The following is a 6,574-nucleotide window of genomic DNA, read 5'->3' as shown; positions in this document are numbered from 1 at the left end:
GCACCTTAGGCTCATCATAGAATTCTGCCAGCCACACCCAAGCAGTTGGTATCTGACTCACTTCTCCAAGATTTCCCTTGGCCCTTACTTAGCCAGGTATCTCTATTTCCACTTTCATTTAACTTCCTGGCTTTAAACCATTCTTAACTAATCACTGTGCTGAGACCTAAGAGTATACCCTCTTTTTGACATCCAGCCTTCAAATATTTGGCAATGATTAGCAAACCCCCCTCCAACATCATTTTGCTTTATCTCACAAAGCCAGGACTTTGCATTTTTCCTCATAAAGTACTCTTGACAGCCTTCCTTCTTCCAATCCTGGCCTGCATCCTCTAAGAATCAGGAAGTGTCATCCCCAAAAGGGCACTTAAAAGTCACCAAGTCCAAGTCTCTCATTTTGCTGTTGGGGAAGCTCAGGTTACCAGAAACTGCTCAAGGTTATAACATCAAAGGGTTGTTAGAACTACATTGTCCCTGGCTATTTCTGATCCATGAGCCCCAGTGGGGAAGACACGAATCTTCCCACCCAATGAACCAGAGCAGAAGTCCAGTGACTAGAGACAGGAAGAAGGAACCCAATACTTGCTAAGTCCACTCCATGTTCCAGACACTGGACTGGGCATTTAACACACCACATCCTAAATTCTCATGATAACCTTTTGAATCGGTGGTTCTCAATGGGGAAGTTTTGCCCCCAGAGGACATCTGGCAGTGTCTGGATGTATTTTTGGTGGTCACAACTAGGGGTAGGGGGTGGGTGCTACTGGCATCTAGTGGGCAGAGGCCAGGGATGCTTCAAATATCCTACACTGTGTATGATAGCCCCTAAAGTAAAGAATTCTCTGGCCTAAGATGCCAATAGTGCCAAGGTGGAGAAATGGTGCTGTGAGTTAAAGCCTACAGCTCATATGCTCCCATGATTCTTAGTGCACCAGACTTTTAGGCAAATTGGGCTATAACAATAGTAATTATCCTGGTTGCATAGACTGCTACCTTCCCCCTCTTCCAATCCGAAACGACTCACCTTCCCTCTGTGTTATCTCACACATCTCATGAACAGTTTTCTCTGCACTGAAAGGCACTCACCAGGCTCCTATTCAACTTCAGATGCTTCCAATGTCTCCTGGACTGGGTGGTGAACACCTGTGCTGCTGTGGGAAGGCACTTGTCCCTGCTTCTGAGGCTCACTTCCCTGAGTCCTTCTTCTGGGCGCTGTTGTAGCCTCTACTTTCCATGATGCACCACAACCCTTGGAGTTCCAAGATGGCATTCCTTTCCCAGGAGCTTACAAAGGGCCCCATAGAGAAAACTTTCCCACTCCCTAGCTTGACCATCTCATTTGGTCCTCTCAGCCCCCAAACAGGGCTGCCTGAGCCCCAATATATCAAGGATATTTTTAAATGACAACAGTAGAAAGCTTTTCTTCAGTTTTTGCCTTCATTGTCTCTTTTTCTAGGATCTGGATACAAGTTAGAAATCGAGGCTGAAAGTACAATTTGTGAGAGAAATAATGTTTGCTTCTCCCCATCCTTCTCCACTCTGCTCAAGCATTCATTGTGTTCCTTCTACCAAACCCCACTGAGCAAGTAAATTTATGAAAAATGCATCCTCGGATATCTCCCCTATAGTCATTTATAGCTGCCCCTAGACATTTTTCAGGACAAATCTGGGATGCTTGTTACCTACCAATAGGGAAAGTTAAGACTCAGAAAGGTTAAGAAATGTGCCTACAAGTACACAGTGTTGGAGCCAAGATTCTTTCAGACTCCAAAACCTGTTCTGATATATCCACAGAGATAGAATCAACTACCTACCTGCTTCCCAAGTATGAGACAAAAGCATATCCATAACCCTCTGAATCTATTGTTGGGCAAAATGTTCGATCATTTTAGTCAGCTCAATATTGTCAACCACAGAACACAGTCAACCTAAGGCCATATTATATAAAATACATAGCTAAGCCAATTCTAGCTTCTCCCTCACTCTTTTATTTCATTTAAATTAGCATCTCATTTCTTTGTATTATTTATCCTAAAATGTGAGTTAAATTAAAAAGTCATTTGGTACAGCAGAAATTAATTCAACATTGCAAATCAACTATACTTCAATAATTTTTTTTCTTTTTCCTTTATTTATTTATTTTTACTTTACAATATTGTATTGGCTTTGTCATACATTGACATGAATCTGTCCCAGGTGTACATGTGTTCCCCATCTTGAACCCCACTCCCACCTCCTGCCCATCCCTCTGGTTCATCCCAGTACACCAGCCCCGAGCATCCTGTATTATGCATCAAACCTGGACTGGCAATTCATTTCACATATGATAATATACATGTTTCAATGCCATTCTCCCAAATCATCCTACCCTCTCCCTCTCCCACAGAGTCCAAAAGACTGTTCTATACACCTGTGTCTCTTTTGCTGTCTCGTATACAGGGTTATCGTTATCATCTTTCTAAATTCCTTATATATGCATTAGTATACTGTATTGGTGTTTTTCTTTCTGGCTTACTTCACTCTGTAAAATAGGCTCCAGTTTCATCCACCTCATTAGAACTGGTTCAAATGCATTCTTTTTAATGGCTGAGTAATACTCCATTGTGTATATGTACCAAATCTTTCTTATCCATTCATCTGCAGATGGACATCTAGGTTGCTTCCATGTCCTGGCTATTATAAACAGTGCTGAGATGAACATTGGAGTAAATGTGTCTCTTTCAATTCTGGTTTCCTCAGTGTGTATGCCCAAGAGTGCGATTGCTAGGTCGTATGGCAATTCTATTTCCAGTTTTTTGAAGAATCTCCACACTGTTCTCCATAGTGGTTGTATTAGTTTGCATTCCCACCAACAGTGTAAGAGGGTTCCCTTTTCTCCACACCCTCTCCAGCATTTATTGCTTGTAGACTTTTGGATAGCAGCCATTCTGACTGACGTGAAATGGTACCTCATTGTGGTTTTGATTTGCATTTCTCTGATAATGAGTGATGTTGAGCATCTTTTCATGTGTTTGTTAGCCATCTGTATGTCTTCTTTGGAGAAATGTCTGTTTAGTTCTTTGGCCCATTTTTTGATTGGGCTGTTTATTTTTCTGGGATTGAGCTGCAGGAGTTGCTTGTAATAAAATTTTTTAAAAAATCATTTGGCTTAAACTTGCTCAGCGACAAGGCAAGCCTCTTTCTGTATGCGTATTAGGCCAAGGTGTCCCATCTGACTTTTCTGAAGTGCATTTATTTCAGTCTTTTCTCCCAAATTTGGGGTCATCTCCTCCCTCAGGAGAGCAATATTTTCATCTACTTGGAGTCAGTTCACCCCTTCCCTCCTTCACTAGAGGTTTAAACTGCTGCTTCATTGTTTTCCTAGCTTCCTGGTTGAACAAAGCCTGAGTTTCTCTCCTCCCAAGCTTCTCTGGCCTACTCCTCTCAGTTCAAAGAGACCTTTCTGACCCAGTTCCCATGGGAACTGAGGTTCACATTGCTGAGGCCTTGTGTGACCAGAGCTTCAAGATTTCTTTGTGAAAACTCATTGTGACACACAATAGGCTCAGTTGCAGCCCTCTGGCCTCCTCCACCTGTTCTAAACTGAATCTTGCCAAACCGTTAGTGGGTAAGATTCACCTGAAGGATGTCAGATTCAATGGGTCTGGAGTAGGACCCAGGAATTGTTATTCTTATCGATTTAAATTATCCAGGTGAGTCTGATATTTAGCCAAGTTCAGGAACCACTGTTCTAACAAATTAGCAATCCTGCCAAGACATCTAAGGGCCCAAGGTCTCCTACTAATGAAGATTAGGGCCAGGTGGAATGGTCCCAGGGCAAAATCCGATTTCTTGCTTCTTTCAGTCATTCATTCACTCACAGGTGATTATTAAGGACCTATTGAGAGTCACACGCTGCTTTCAGGTAACACAACCCATGGAGGGACAGTAGTCTTCATCAAGAAAGCATCTGCCAGAGCTCTTTGTCCCTGATCCTGCTTACCCTGAGCAATGTCATCCTGGCTCAAGTTCAGATTTACCCATCAGACATTGAAAAGTAAACATACCCAGAGAGTATGTTTATACCATGATGAGGCCAGTTTGCATGGAGTAGACCCTGAGGGAGCTACTCACTTCACCATAAGAATTTAGCTGCAAAAACTGTTCCTGGGCAACCTCACCAGGCTTTACACTTTGGCTGTTTCCATAAAACATTTGAGGCCAATGCACGATGTTAAGAAAAATAGATAAAGCATGTGAATTGAGGGCTAGGGGAGGAAGAGGGGCAATAGTTACCACCCCTCCTTCTCTGGTGAAATTTCCTTCTTCTCCAATTCTTTCCCCATTCTGTGTCACTTAAAAAGAGAGCTAGGAGCTTTATGAGGCTGCAGAAGCCCTTACAGTCCAATAAATCACAAAGCTCAAGTCATCTGAGCTGCCAAAGAGCTCTATTTGGGATCTACTACAGGGTATATTTGTGCTCACACATCAGCCACTGTCTGAGATATATTTGCAGTCCTGTTCCCCGGAAAGTCTTTCCCTTGTGATCCTAGGACCAACAGCTCGCTGAATGCTCTGGCAGAAAGAGATGTTGTGGGTCTGAAGGGTCTCACATAGAAGAATTCTTGCAGTCAAATGACTGGAAAAGATCTCTGAGGACAGCTATTCCAAACTCTCCATTTACAGATGTGAAGCTAAGGCTCAGCGAGATTTTCCTATGACCTTTCAGCCTATGGAGGGAGTGATTTGCTCAAGTGAAAGTGAAAGTGGCTCAGTTGTGTCCGACTCTGCAACCCCATGGACTATATAGTCCAGGCCAGAATACTGGAGTGGGTAGCCTTTCCCTTCTCCAGGGGATCTTTCCAACTCAGGGATCGAACCCAGGTCTCCCACATTGCAGGTGGATTCTTTACCAACAGGGCCACAAGTGGACCCCAAGAATACTGGAGTGGTCACCTAGTAAAGGCCACCCAGTGTGAAAGCCAACGTCTATATCCCAACCAGATTCCTTTGACCTCTACCAGAGAGTATCTATATGTACAGTTGTGGTGCTTAATCTATATTGCAGAATTACAAATTACAGTTTAGTTTTAAGTTATAATAATTATCTCCCTGTTAGGATGAGAATTTCTGGTGGTCAATTTCATTTTAATTTACCTGTATTTTAATATTTGGCACATAATAGGAAAAGAGTGAGGGATACGTGAGAGAATGCGTGAAAGGCTGACTGTATGAATGGATGGATTTAGGCAGAAGCCTTCTCCATCCTATCTCTTTTCAAAATGTGACTTGCCTTTGGCACTACTCTGACATTTTCAAAGGTGCTAAACAGTGCCTAGGGTTGAACTAGAGAAAATTGTAAAGTTGAATGAATTTCTTTCTGACACCTTCCTTTACCCTGGTCAGTTGGCGTCTCGCAAAGGACTAATATTCTCCTATGTCTACAGATGTTAGGAAACTTCCTACTATGCTACATTGCCCAGGCCCGTTTCCTTCACCTGATGCCCATATGCTGGAACTTTGATGAGAAACTGTTTTTCATCAGAACTGATCTGTCATGTTTCCCATTCACTCATCTATTTATTAATTCTTCCTCCACAAACAGAAACCTGGTCATTGGCAGTGCTTTTCTCCTTGCCATTGTCTACATGTGAAATCTTAGTGTCACCTTTGAATCTTATATTTTAAACTCCACAGAAAAGTTGTCACTCAATCCACTTGCTTCTCTCTTCTCAGCATCTTTATATTCATTTGCTCTTTCCTGCCTCTGATACTATTAACTTATTTCATGTCCTCACTCCCTTTCTCCCTGTCCATTATAATGACAACCTAATTGGTATCATTCTCTTGCATCCATTCTCTGATTTGTTTAGTCTAGCACTAAAGTGGTTCTTTTTCTGGTCATATCACTTACTCCCTGCCACATTCACACATACATATTCACAAACACATAAATACATATTCACACACGCTCACACATATGCTCACGTATATTCACATTTTCTCCTCTTGACTTCACAATTTGTAAAACAGGGCCAGGGAATATTTCTCAGATGCCATGTAAATGCAAAAATATTAACAAGCCCTGTCATCTATTAGGCATTTAGTAGAAGTGAAGCACAGCGCTGTGATAGTAATAGTGACGGCATTACGCCATGTATCTCCCATGATAGTCCCAGAAGACAGGTATCTTTCACCTTCACTTTATAAATGAGGACCCTGTGCTCGCTTCGGCAGCACATATACTAAAATTGGAACGATACAGAGAAGATTAGCATGGCCCCTGCGCAAGGATGACACGCAAATTCGTGAGGCGTTCCATATTTTTAAAGGCAGAGGAACCAGAGATCAAATTGCCAACATCCACTGGGTCATAGAAAAAGCAAGAGAATCTAGAAAAACATGTGCTTCATTGACTACATGAAAACCTTTGACTGTGTGGATCACAATAAACTGTGGAAAATTCTTCAAAAGATGGGAATACCAGACCACAATTCCTGCCTCCTGAGAAATCTGTATACAGATCAAGAAGCAACACTTGAAGCAGACATGGAACAACGGACTGGTTCCAAATTGGGAAAGGAGTACATCAAGG

General features: G+C 42.3%; 1 non-coding gene across 1 annotated transcript; it reads left to right on the top strand.

Moving 5' to 3' along the window:
* The first annotated feature begins 6,200 nt into the window (after positions 1–6,200).
* On the top strand, positions 6,201–6,307 carry LOC129537350 (U6 spliceosomal RNA). The gene has a single exon (XR_008682005.1). It is a non-coding gene; the product is annotated as a U6 spliceosomal RNA (small nuclear RNA).
* The last annotated feature ends 267 nt before the right edge of the window (positions 6,308–6,574 follow it).

The sequence above is a fragment of the Moschus berezovskii genome, chromosome 6, assembly GCF_049115385.1.
Source record: "Moschus berezovskii isolate FMDL1 chromosome 6, NW_MosBer_1.0, whole genome shotgun sequence".
Lineage (NCBI taxonomy): Eukaryota > Metazoa > Chordata > Mammalia > Artiodactyla > Moschidae > Moschus > Moschus berezovskii.
Note: the sequence above shows the minus strand (reverse complement) of the source record. Positions and strands in the feature narration are given on the sequence as shown.